This window comes from Bos grunniens, chromosome 21 (assembly GCF_055505025.1).
Source record: "Bos grunniens cultivar Pamir isolate PY7600 chromosome 21, Bosgru_T2T1.0, whole genome shotgun sequence".
Lineage (NCBI taxonomy): Eukaryota > Metazoa > Chordata > Mammalia > Artiodactyla > Bovidae > Bos > Bos grunniens.
In genome coordinates, this window is record NC_141185.1 from 68,079,540 (window position 1) to 68,093,542 (window position 14,003).

A 14,003-nucleotide genomic window follows, 5' to 3' on the forward strand; every position below is an offset into this window, starting at 1 on the left:
TGAATTGTTAGTGACCCCATTATAGCTTTGCTAATAAGTGCTTCAGAGCCCTAACTCAAGATGCACGGCTTTACATGGATTCAGTCAAACAGATCAGAATTAGCCTGTATCCAGCTGGGGTCAATCAAGGGGCCACTTTCTCTTTATCGACAATCTACGGAATGTCAAAATTGCAAGAGACAGGTTTTACCTTCCCGTAAACTAGTGACACACCGTTTGCAGGCAAAAGTCCTAAGCAGATGACCTTGGTCCCTTGAAAGAAAGCTGGTCCGCACTCTCGGCCTACTACTGCAATGTTTACAAAAGCAACTCAAAGCACAAAGGGGTCGGGGTCGGCGACCTAGGCTATGAAGGGCTCTGTCCCACTGTGAGGTTGGCAGCTACCAAAACCGCTTGGCGAAATTTCAGAAGCGATTTCCCAACAAAATCGGGAACGTCCAACTTCAAGCACGTTTCCTGGTTAGATAGCCCACAGGGCTCTCCAACAGTCCGGAGGGCTCCAGGGGATGTCCCAAGTGTACCGCCTGCTTTCTGTCAGGGAACAGACCGCAGGGGCTTTAAAGAGGAACTGCCCCCTCTCCTCGGTGCAAAGATGGCGACCGTCCCTGGTGGGACTGCGAGGAGCAGCCAGCGAGCCACTTCCCTTTCCCAGCCGCCTTTGCGCTGCGACGACGGCAAGCAGGAGGGGGGCGGAGCCGACGATTTGGGGCGGAGTAGAGCGCAGCGCCCTCCCGCGCGCGCCCCGGCTCCGCCCCGCGCCCCTGCGTCCAGGCAGGGAGCCCTCGCCGGGCCAGGAGGTGCGCGCTGCCTGCCGGGATACTCGGCCCGCCCAGCCAGTCCTCCCGGCTTGCGCCGCGGCCGCGAGATCCGCGTTTTTTCCAAGATGGTGGCGCTCGGCTCGGGGTGACTGCAGGAGAGGTAGAGCCCGACTCGCCTTCGCGAGAGCATCGACACAGCGCCCTCCGCTCACTTGCGCACCCCGCCTCTGCGTAGCCCTCCGCCGGCTCGGGCGCTCGCCATCCGCCGCCGCGCCGACTTGCGCTTCGCTTCTGCCGACGGGCGCTGAACCCGCGGGCGGCGGCGCCTCCCTCGGCTCCTCCGATCCTTACAGGAGGGCCCCTCTGCGCTCGCTCTGAGCCCCGCGGGCGGGCCCTGTGACCCCCGGTGCGGACGGACAGCGGTGGAGCGGCGGCGGGCGGCGGGCGCGGGGCTTTTTGCGGCCGCTGCGCCCCCTTTCCCGGTCTCGGACTCCGGAGAACGAAGCGCGGGTCCCGCATGAGCGCCGGCGGTGGCGGCAGCGACAGGGAACGAGGCGGTGGCGGGCGGAGGCGGCGGGCGAGGGCGACGACGACCAGCGAGGCGGCCGCTGCTGCGGGGGCCGTGGCCCAGGCGCGGGGGCGACGACAGGTCAGTGCGGCCGAGGACGGCCTGCGCCGAGGAGGACGGGCCCGGGCCGGCGGCGCCCGCTTTGTCCCCGCGGCCGCCCGAGTGCCCTGCGGGGCCGGCCCCGGCGAGGGCAGGGACGCCCGCCGCCTCCGGGGCGGGTGCGCAGGGCGCGCGCGGTCTGGAGAGGCCGGTGCCAGGACTAGGCCTCTTTCTGCCCGCCGCGGCGGCCACCGTGACTGTCAGTACTGGCTGGGCGCCGCCGGAGGGAGGGTTTCGTCGCCCGAGAGGACGCGAGCGGGCCCGGGGCGGGGCGTGCGGGCAGTCGGTAGGTGGCCCTTCTCCGAGCGGGCTCGCCCCTCCGGCCCGGGCCCAGGGCTACGGGCCGGCTGGCCTCCTCCGCCCTAGGGGAGCTCTGACTCTGGCCGTTTTCGGGGTTTGGGCCTTACGGGTGAAGAAGTGTTTAGATGTGTGGTTTGGCGGGTTGGGGTTTTTGAGGGGTGGACTCTTGGGGAGGGAGGGCGAATGAAGTGGTAAATCAAGCGTAAGGATTGTGTCCTCAGAACTCATCGCGATTCTGAAATTAAACCTGAGCTACTGGGTTTGCTGGAAACATTAAATGCAAACCTTCAGCGCCCCCCCCCTCCCCCGCCCCGCTTTTTTTCCAGTTGTGAAAATAAAAGGGACTCGTAATGGTGTTGGAGGGTTTTGCTGTTAATGCGACAGACGTTTTAGTTTTAGTCCATAAAATTGTTAAAAGTAATTTTAATATGGACGCTGTTTGGTTAGTCTTAGGATCTTTGAAAGATAATTTAGTTTCCGAATTTTTTTGAAAAATCCTGTGCACATGTTAAAAAATAATTACAAAGCCTGTTTGGTATTATACTTAGTAAGTGGTTAGGGTGCTGCTGAAAAGGTAAATTAATGGCATATGGGGGATTTACAGTCCAAAGTTACCTTCCATCAATCAGAAGGGAATTCGGGTATGACCCATAATTTCGGATCATTCCACTGTCTGCAATATTGAAGAAAAGGAAATTACTCCAGATTTTTGGCGGGGGCGTGGGGGGGGGGCGCGGAGAAGGGAGGTTTAAATGGAAATGACCTAAACTTCAGAAGTGCACCTGTTAAAAAGTTTCCTGTGAAATGCACTTGAAGTACCCAGTAAATCATGTCAAATGAATTGGACAAGAAGGATGAGAAGTGTTTATCTCACACCTCTTGACTAGTAAGTACCCTTACCTAAGAGATTGTTTTGTAAACCACGTGAAAAAGTTTAGGAAGATAAAAAGAAGTGGAAATAACTTTAGAATTAGATCCTGCTTATAAATCTGAGCTACATATCACATTTTTAATGAAATGAATATTAATGATGGTGCTGATAAAGCCCTAAGAATGACCAGAACCCCGTTAAGCTGGTAATCATGACAGAACAGAAACAAGAGGTGGCTTCAAGAAATAATGATGTCTGTTTATAAAATTACAATGTAAACTATGAAAGTCTTACTGTGTCAGTATTTGCTAACTAGCATTAATGTGGTTAGTAGCATGTACACCATCCTCTGATATTGCTGGGTTACTGAGGAGTTTTAGCTTTACACAGAGATGCAAATTACAATATTGTAATTCCTTTTCACAAGTTTTATGAGCTGCTTTTCTTTAATATTTCTTAAATTTGCCGGGTTTTTTTTTTTTTTTTTTTTCATGTTTCAAAAAATAACTTGTGTAGTCAGTCAGAAGTGAAAGGAAGATACTTTGTCATCCCACTTGCCCAGCCCATTTAACAGGATTTATTGGGTGCCTAACTGGTGTCTCTGACATGTAACATTTAATCAGTCTTATTCCCCACACTATAGATCGTTTCTAAATGACTCCTCCACTCTCCCCTCCAAAAACAGTCCTCTCTCCCCTAAATATTTGGAGTAATTTATTGTTTCTCTCAATATGCAGTCAGTGGAATAATCCAAAACTTTGGATCAAAACCTACATTTTTCAACCTGAGCACTTGAAATGGTACTTACAAGTAAGTTTCTGTTTTCTTAAATGATTGCTTGTTATGTTCTTCAGTCATGTTTTGCCCTTTTGTTTAGACCAATACTTGTATAGGTCAAAATGTAGAAACATGACATTAAGTACATATGCAGCTATTAAAAATTTTTCTTATTTTTATGAAGACAGATTTTCAGAAGTGATTTTTTTTTCAGTTAAAATGCTTGGGTAAAGTCTTAGATGCTCTTTTCATGATGATTCAGGACAACAAAGGTTTGGCTGATTTTGGCAGTCCGTGCTCTCTCTCCACTACAAATGTAAAGTCTAAAAACCAAAGACCTTATGGTGTGTATAGTGAAAATAGCTTTGGAATTAGATCCTGCTTCTGATTCTGGCTTTCTCTAGTTGTCTGACACTTAACAAGTGACTTAATTTTGAGCTGCAAGTTTTGTCATCTGTAAAATGGGGTGGTGAAGCTTAGAGTTGTGAGGGTTAAAGTACGTGAAATGCCCATCACATAGGCACGTGGAAGTAATATCCTTTGACGTCTTCCTGCTCAGTTTTTCTAAATGTTTTTAAATCACCTTATCTATAGTGGACTCTAGCATATTATCCTCTACATTGTTTTTCTTGCTCACTGGTTTTGAACTCAGTCTTTAAGGGCAAGGACTCCTGTTGTTTACCAGGGAGTGTGTGACCAGAGTATGGGTGACTTAGTTATCAGTAAATAGTTAGCTAACATTTATTAGGCATCTACTGTGGCTACTCTGAGCTGAGCTAGGTGTAAGGACTATAAAGACAAGACTTATGTCTCTGTCTTTTGAAAGTGCGCAGTCCTAGTGACCTCCTCCACATAACACCATGTTTTGTGAAAGTCTGTCAAATAATGGAACTACATTCTCCTGGCGCCCTTCTAATCCTTCGGCAGGTCTGTGGACTCAACGCCTCCTCCTCCCAGCTCTTTTCTAAAGAATATTGCTGCACTCCTTCCTTTATATACTGTCTTGTCACATGTTAGATTCTTCATATTTCAGTCCTAATCCTCCACTCCAATCTGGCACATAGTGTGTGTGTGTGTGTGTGTGTGTGTGTGTATGTATATGTATAAAGAAAATAAACTTACTTTGGCAGTTGCCTGTTTGTACTCTGGTATTTTTCTGAGATGATTGTCATTCTGTCATCTGGTTATAAATTCATAGGAGTTGTAGGCCTGAAAATGAAAGTCACTCAGTTGTATCTGATTCTTTGCGACCCCATGGATTATACAGTCCATGGAGTTCTCCGGGCCAGAATACTGGAGTGAGTAGCCTTTCCCTTCTCTAGGGGATCTTCCCAACCCAGGGATCAAACCCAGGTCTCCACAATTGGAGGCGGATTCTTTACCAGCTGAGCCACAAGGGAGACCCAAGAATACTGGAGTGGGTAGCCTATCCCTTCTCCAGGGGATCTTCCTGACCCAGGAATCGAACCGGGGTCTCCTGCATTGCAGGTGGATTCTTTACCAACTGAGCTATCGGGGAAGCCCATTGTAGGCCTAAGTGGGGCTATTCTTGTTTTATACATGAGGAAATTGAATTGCAGACCTTTAAAATGATTTTCTTAAAGTCACCAGGTGGCAGAGCCAGGGCACATTTTGAGCCTCTGGACCCTAGTTCAGGACTCTGCACACAATGGTACTGTTTTGTCCTGTCTGTTGGGAGGAGTGTTAAACTTGGCTTTGAGAATACTCACCCACCTTTTTGCAGTTACATGTTTTCTATAATAGAGTTGACTCATTGGAAAAGACTCTGATGCTGGGAGGGATTGGGGGGCAAGAGGAGAAGGGGCCGACAGAGGATGAGATGGCTGGATGGCATCACTGACTCGATGGACGTGAGTCTGAGTGAACTCCGGGAATTGGTGATGGACAGGGAGGCCTGGCGTGCTGTGATTCATGGGGTTGCAAAGAGACGAACACGACTGAGCGACTGATCTGATCTGATAATATTAGTAGAATATCATACCATTAGTAGAATATCACTGCCCAAGTGGCATAGTGGTAAAGAATCTGCCTGCCAATGCAGGAGACCCAAGAAACAGGGGTTGGGAAGATGCCCTGGAGTAGGAAATGGCAACCCACTCCAGTATTCTTGCCTGGAAAATTCCATGGACTGAGGAGCCTGGCTGTCTACAGTCCATGGGGTCAACAATATGACAGCACACACACATGATATTAGTAGAAAACAGCCTTCAACAAGATGCCTTTTCTGACCATAGCAGTTACTGGAGGAAATGGGACTTTTTCTTCTAATATAGGAAATAAAGAAAAATTGTAGTAAGTGGAAGTAGTGGTAATATACAAGCCTATATCCTATGTTCAAAATGTGCAATGTTTGAAATACTTAAAGATTCTAGTTAAACAGATTTTTAATGAGGTGGCTTATTAATAAATACATGATAAATTTCTTTGCTAACTTTTCATTTAATCTCAGAAATGTCACTTACAGTGCTTTGATCTAAGTTATCTCTTATCTTTAACATATAAATAGCATTATGGATAGGAAGTTAAAAGAAGATCATGAAGTACAGGTCTATTTGAAAAAGAAGTAAGGCTAGTATTTTCTTTTTTGACTACTACATTTTGCACATGAAATTTAGCTGACAGTTATTACTGCTTGATTCTAAGTCTTGTGACTGTGAACATCCTAAAATTATATATGAAATTCTAAGTGCTTCAGAGTCTCCACAGGTTCTATGAACGGAAGCTGTGGAGAACCATTGATGTGGAGGAAGAAACACTAAGTTTGGTGTCAGAAGATCGTGGGTTCATTCTTCTCTAATTTCCTAGTGGGTATGAACAAGCCATTTAGCATTCAAAGCCTTGGCTCTCCTGTCAAGTAAAGGTGATACTTGATTTGTTTCTGAGGGTTATGATTTTCAAATGAGATCATTCTCGAAAAAGTAGATTCATAACTACAAAGTGACCTTATAACTGAGTTAGTGATTTGCCCGAGAAAACAAGTTGATTAGTAATGGACAGGTGATTGGAACCTTGGTATATTTTCATGTTTTCTCTACTTAAATTTTTAACCTTTCCGTAGAAATATTATTTGGGGAAGTACTTAGTATGTGAATTTATTTTATATTTGGTAATACATTAGAAATAAACAGAAGATCTTAATAGTATTGTTAGTCCAAAGTCAAATCACTTCTGTAATTTGCTTTACTTTTGACCTCTCTTTTTGTGATAATAATAAGTGAATTATAAGGTTGACCTGAAAGAAAAAGTTTTGGAGACAGAATCTTACTGTGGTTTTACTCAATGGTTCTGTCCTTCCTCTTGGCGACTCTTTGGACTGAAGTCTGCCAAGGTCCTCTGTCCATGGAATTTTCCAGACAAGAATCCTGGAGTGGGTTGCGATTTCCTATTCCAATCTTCCTAGTGTCTTACTAGATAAGATTATTCCTGAAGTTCAGTTTTAGGAAAGCTGCTGGAATCTTCTGTCATATATGGATTGTAGAAGAGAATCCTATGTAAGACTTCACACATTAATTAAAGTCAGCATCTGTGCTGCAAATAAAGCATGAAGGTGGTGGTATAGGAGCTCTAAACACTTACACAAGTAGGATAAAACTCTTCTTTCAGTGAAACTCTTGGCTAGCCAGTGTGGAGAATACTGTGGTGACTTTTCTCTCATTGTGTTCCAGAAGTTGATCTTTTGTACCCGTTGGTATCAGTTGAGGTTAGTCAAGCACAGATCCCTTTATGTTACAGAAATAAAACATGAAACTTTTTTTCACCTCTTTGTGGTGTGTAGGCTTGTAGCTCTTTTTTAGTTCTTAATAGGTGCCCTTTTTACATAATTTCAGTAATTCAAAATTTCACATTTAAGAAAAGTAGTGCTGCACACAAATTATGTAGCTGGAGGCTGAATGAAGATGTTGCCAGTTACTTTACCCATGATTTTTCATTTGATAACTTTTGTCTCCTTGTATCAAAAAGAACAGGTTATCCATTTCAAGTTCAAGTAGACTTCTACCTCAGCGCCTTCCCTCTTTTTTTGTTTCTGGTTTGGTTGTGTTGGGTCTTCACTGCTGTGTGGCTTCTCTAGTTATGGTATGTGGGCTCTGGAGTGTGCAGGCTCTAGTTGTGGCACATGGACAGCAGCCTCCCTCTTGAACGTGAGAAGGTACTCTTAGAATTGCCCTTGTGACCTGTCAGAGTGCTATCATCAAAAAATCTACAAACAGTAAATGCTGCAGTGGGTGTGGAGAAAATTCTTGTACTGTTGGGAGGAATGTAAATTGATATAGCCACTATGGGGAGCAGTGTGGAGATTCCTTAAAAAACTAGGAATAAAACCATATGACCCAGCAATCCCACTACTAGGCATATACCCTGAGGAAACTAAAATTGAAAAAAGACACATGTGACCCAGTGTTGATTGCAGCCCTATTTACGGTAGCTAGGACGTGGAAGCAACCTAGAGGGCCATCAACAGATAAATGGATAAAGAAGCTGTGGTGCATATATACAAGGGAATATTACTCAGCCATAAAAGGCACACATTTGAGTCAGTCCTAATGAGGTGGATGAACCTAGAGCCTATTATACAGAGTGAAGTAAGTCAGAAAGAGAAAAACAGTTATTGTATACTAAAGCATGTATTTGGAATCTAGAAAGATGGTACTGATGACCCTATTTGCAGAGCAGCAATGGAGACACAGATGTTGAAAACAGACTTAGCGATGCAGCTTGGGGATGGGGGGAAAGGAAAGGGTGGGAGGTGTGGTGGAGAGAATCAGGTGGAAACGTTATTACCATATATACATAGCCAATGGGAATTTGCTGTGTGACTCAGGGAACTCTAATGGGGCTCTGTAACAACCTACAGGGCTGGAATGGGGAGGTGTATGTATTTATCCCATGCAGATGAGTTTTTACCCTGTTTTAAAACAGATATTCAAGTGGGCGGGGCATCGGTCAACCTATGGCTGATTCATGTTGATGTTTGATAGAAACCAGTGCAATACTGTAAAGCAATTATCTTTGAGTTAAAAAAAAAATTGCCCTTGTGAGATACAGCCAATATGCTAACTCATTTATTTTTATATTCTTTGTGATGCAGAGTAAATCCTGAATTTTCCTTCCAAACATACAGATAAACATACAGACAGTACAGAGAATAATATAATGATTATGTGTGTACCACTCTGTATGGACAAGTGTCACATTTTGTCACTTCTTTGTACTCTCTAGCACCCTTTCTAAAAGTGATGTTCTTTACTTTCCTCTCAGATGATTGCTCTAGCACTGCAGATACCACTATAGGAATTTCTTCATACTTTCCAAAAAATACTTTATTAATCTCTTATATGTAAAGCGTAATTCTGTTCTTCGGAAGGGAAAGGATGAGACGCTCAGCAGTGTTTTCTATATAGAACTAATAGGTCACAGGGAGAAATGCAGGTTAATTTCCAGCTTATTACCTTGGTATTTTTTTTAGGAATTTTATTTATGGTGTGCCATGAATAAGGATACTAAATATTTACCTTTGCTAATAAGTTAAGTTTTTGTTTTGAGAATTAAAAACAAAAGGTGTCTTTTCAGCAGCTGTTATATTTGACATGTATACTGATTGATAAACCCTATTTCACACAAAGGATAATTAAATAAAATTTTTCTAGTTTTCTGAGGTGAGTTGTATTCTGTGTTGGTTATGGAAAACTATGCTGTTAAAGATAATCCAAATGTAGAGCTCTTTAGAAATGAGATGCTTTCCTAATTAGTGAAGCTGCCTCATTCATATTAAATTTTTTATACATTTTGCTGTGGCTATGAGAGAGTTTCTGTACTGCCCCTCACCCCCCATTCATATATTGAAATCCTAACACCCCTCCTCCTAACACCCCTGCTCACCCTGCTGCCATTGTGATGGCATTAAGTGGTGGGGGCCTTTGGGAGGTGATAAGGTTTTCAGAATGGAGCCCTTCTGATGGAATTAGTGCCATTTGAAAAACTCCAAAGAGCTCCTTCCCTTTTTCTGTCCTGTGAGGATATAGCCAGAAGACCATCATCTATGAAGCAGGAAGCTGATTCTCGCCAGATATCAAATCTGTTGGTGCTTTAATTTGGACTTCTGGCTCCAGAACTGTGAGAAATAAATTTCTGTTGTTTATACACCATCCAGTCTATGGTATTTTGTTAAATAAGCAGCCTAAATGGACTAGGGCATATTAAACATGTTTAAAGGATAGAAAAGGAAAATAGAAAATTAAATGGATAAAATTGGTAGCTAACATAGGGGTATATTGTGCTTGGTAAAATGGAACTGCTTCTTAAAAGTTGATATAATGTTGAAATTGAGAACATTTAAGTGTAATAGAAAAGCTGAACTGATGTTAGACTTCTATATACCTAAAACTAGATTTCTTCATTTAAAGTCTTCTATTTCTTTAAATTTAATTATTACCCAGTGTAGTATATTTCAAATTATCTTCAAAATGAAAAAGCAAAATCTTAGGGTTTCACTTAGTGAAGAGTCAATCTACTCCCTCCCTCTCAAAATTCCTCTTTGATCTTTTGGGTAGATGAAAGGTAGGGAGGGGTGAATTTAGAAATAGATGGTTCTCAGTTGGCAAATAGGTAGGTCACTTATCTCATCTGAAATTAAATGATTTATTTACTTATGGATTGAAAATTCGACATAAACAGTAAATATTTGCTCTTTTTCTTCATGTAATCTTCTAGATATTTCTAAGTATTGGATAAATGAACTACTTTATAGTTAGTTCAGGACTACTTTTAGATAGCTCTTGGGGCTAATAAACTCTAGGCTTCAGAACTTTTAAATAATTTTAAGTAAAGATGAACTAGAGGTCAGCCTGGGCTTGGGCCAGAGACCCACTTCACTGCCTGTGCTTGCCCTGAATTGACAAGGCATTTCTAGGAGGGTGTGTGTGTGTGCCTGCACCAGATTTTGAGAAATTGGAGCTGATCACTCTTCAGCCTACTAAGGTTTTCTTTCAAACAATTAAGATCTAATTCCTATATGTGCTTGTTTAGCTACCTACTGTGTTTAAAATGGCAATAATTTACAATAGTATTTATTTTGTGTTCTTATTCTAACATCTTTCCTTAGTTCTTTTTTTATAAAGGAAACAGATTAGATTAGGTGATCTCCAAGGTAATTTTCAGCTTGGATATTATATGTTCACTTTGTTCTTTTTAAAATATATGTGTATATTTTAAAACATTTAAAACACAGTAAATAATAGAGCAAATATTCATTTACTCACCACTCAGAACTATAAATTATGCAAATTTTGATCCTTTGAGAAACAAATGCAGTCTTACATATTCACTTGTAGCCACCTCATGCCCAAGTCCTATTCTCTCTACCTAAGGTAATAATGATTCTGGGGTTCTTGAATTTCATACCCTTGTTTATACTTTTACTGTATATATGTACTTGTATCTGTGAATTATGTATGTGGTGTTGGATTTTGTGTTTTAAAATTTTTGCAAAGTGGTATTGTGTGTATATTTCAGTTTTTTATTTTTTATTTTTTTTTCTATTTTTTGGCATATGTATGTTGATACATGTAGCTCTAGTTTATTTAGTTTAACTGCTGTATAGTACTCCATTGTACAATATATCAAATATGTGTGTCTCACTGTTAATGGATATTTGAGTTGTTTCCTTTTCTGCTGCAGTGCTGCAGTGATCATTGGTATACATTTCTTTGTGCATGTATTTCTTTGTAGAAAGATTCATGGAAGTGAAACTGCTGGGAAATAGATTGTGAATATCTTTAACTTTACTAGATGTTGCTAAATTATTCTCTATAACGTCAGTATATGCTCATCAGCAGTATATGGACATTTCTTTTTCTAGTGTCCTAGCCTAACTTGAAATTGTCAGATTTTAACATTTTTGCAGATTTGATGGGTGTGAAATGATATCTCATTTTAATTTTAATTTGCCTGATTTATTAATTCTGGGTCCTGGATATATGGATATGAATTTATTACTATGTGTTTTAAATGTTTCATGAATTAATGTTTTAAAAGGAAAAAAGATACTGTTATACAACACTTAGGTTATAAAGGATCTTGGAGATCATCTCATCCAGCATTCTTAACTTATAATGCAGCCAGGAGAGTTAAGGTTAGTCATTAGAGTAATAATAACATAGAAAATGGTACTTATTATCCATTGTGATATTATCTTCTGGGATATAATATTTCAGTTTTTGAATTGAAGCTCATGAGTCTTTTATGATTTCTGTTTTTATTGGATTTTAATTTTTTAATTTAATTAAAAATTTTAATTTTAATACTGTCTGCTAATCATTGAGAGGTTTTTGTTATTTATCTTTTTGCATTTAGGTCAGTCTGGGAAGAAGTTAGGAATCAGGTTTTTTTTTTGTGTATGTGTATGAAAAACTAGTATCAGCATTAAGCATTGGATCCTTTCCTCATTAATTTTATTTAGTATCACCTGTATCAGCTACCAAATGTTTGGGTTTGGTTTTAATTTATTTTATTTTCTTTAAGCACTGTTACTGCATTACTTTATTTCAAATAACTTTATATTAAGCTTTGAAATCTGTGAGTCAGAACTTACTCTTTTATTTTCAGAGCTGTTTTTCTTAGACTTTGATTCTTCCATAATCCATAACATATATGGAATAATATATATATGGAATATATATGGAATAAAATATTCCATAAGAATTTAAAACCAGTGTATCAAGTTTCTCTGGGGATATTATTGGGAAATGCATTGCGTATTAACTTGAGAATTGACATAGTTTACATTGCCATTTATTTGTTGTGAATTTTACAGTTTTCTTTATATATTCTTTTTACACTTTACTGAATTTATTCCTAGATATTTGGTCTATGCATATTTAGGGTTTTTTTTTTTCTATTACATTTGATCAGTGGTGGTGTTGATTTTGTAGCCATTAACTTGGGGGACCTCCCATCACTACTAATAGTTTGTAAGTCTTTTAGATTATTGTAAGCAACTGATTCTTTCTCCAGTGATCTTTTAAAAATACAAGTCTTATTTTGTTACTGTTTAAAATTATTTTGTGACTTTCTGTTGCTTTTAGAGTAAAATGGGAATCCTTAATTGATCTACAAGGTCCCATGAGATCTATATTCTCTCTGCTTCCTCAGATTTGACTCACATTCTCCTTTTTTAGAACCATCTAACAGTATTGGCCTGTATTCAGTTTTTTGAGCTATCCAATCTCCTTGTTGCAAACCTTTCACCCAGTGCATTTCAGTCTGCTTAGACTGTGGGCAAGAATCCCTTAGAAGAAGTAGAGTAGCTCTCATAGTCAACAAAAAGAGTCTGAAATGCAGTACTTGGGTGCAGTCTCAAAAACGACAGAATAATCTCTGTTCATTTCCAAGGTAAATCATTCAGTTTCATAGTACTCCAAGTCTATGCCCCAACCACTAATGCCAAAGAAGCTAAAGTTGAATGGTTCTATGAAAACCTACAAGACTTTCTAGAACTAACTGGAATGCAAAATTAAGAAGTCAGAAGACACCTGGAGTAAAAAGTAAGCTTGGCCTTGGAGTAAAAAATGAATCAGGGCAAAGGCTAACAGTTTTGCCAAGAGAACGCATTGGTTACAGCAAACACTCTATTCAAACAACACAAGAGAAGGCTCTACACATGGACATCACCAGATGGACAATGCTGAAATCAGATTGATTATATTTTTTGCAGCTGAAGATGGAGAAGCTCTATAGAGTCACCAAAACAAGACGAGAAGCTGACTGTGGCTCATCAATGAATTCCTTATTGCAGAATTCGGATTTCAATTGAAGAAAGTAGGGAAGACCACTAGACATACAGATCAGATCAGATCAGTCGCTCAGTCGTGTCTGACTCTTTGCGACCCTATGAATCGCAGCACACCAGGCCTCCCTGTCCCTCACCAACTCCCGGAGTTCACTCAGACTCATGTCCGTTGAGTCAGTGATGCCATCTAGCCATCTCATCCTCTGTCATCCCCTTCTCTTCCTGCCCCCAATCCCTCCCAGCGTCAGAGTCTTTTCCAATGAGTCAACTCTTCGCATGAGGTGGCCAATGTACTGGAGTTTCAGCTTTAGCATCATTCCTTCCAAAGAAATCCCAGGGCTGATCTCCTTCAGAATGGACAGGTTGGCTCTCCTTGCAGTCCAAGGAACTCTCAAGAGTCTTCTCCAACACCATAGTTCAAAAGCATCAATTCTTCGGCGCTCAGCCTTCTTCACAGTCCAACTTTCACATCCATACATGACCACAGGAAAAACCATAGCCTTGACTAAAAGAACCTTTGTTGGCAAAGTAATGTCTCTGCTTTTGAATATGCTGTCTAGGTTGGTCATAATTTTCCTTCCAAAGAGTAAGCGTCCTTTAATTTCATGGCTGCAATCACCATCTGCAGTGATTTTGGAGCCCAGAAAAATAAAGTCTGACACTGTTTCCACTGTTTCCCCATCTATTTCCCATGAAGTGGTGGGACCGGATGCCATGATCTTCGTTTTCTGAATGTTGAGCTTTAAGCCAACTTTTTCACTCTCCACTTTCACTTTCATCAGGAGGCTTTTGAGTTCCTCTTCACTTTCTGCCATTAGGGTGGTG

The 14,003-nt window shown here is 41.2% G+C and overlaps 1 protein-coding gene across 15 annotated transcripts in view; it reads left to right on the forward strand.

Moving 5' to 3' along the window:
• The first annotated feature begins 871 nt into the window (after positions 1 to 871).
• The window catches only part of UBE3A (ubiquitin protein ligase E3A), a 96,852-nt gene continuing 83,720 nt past the window's right edge, over positions 872 to 14,003 (forward strand). For 9 of the 15 annotated variants that reach the window (XM_086364911.1, XM_086364918.1, XM_086364907.1 and 6 more), the window contains exon 1: positions 872 to 1,407. The gene's annotated coding sequence lies outside the window, so the exon portion shown is untranslated. Of the gene's footprint in view, positions 1,408 to 3,330; positions 3,407 to 14,003 lie in introns of those variants that run through there. The other 6 variants (XM_086364912.1, XM_086364922.1, XM_086364920.1 and 3 more) reach the window with 3 other exon arrangements.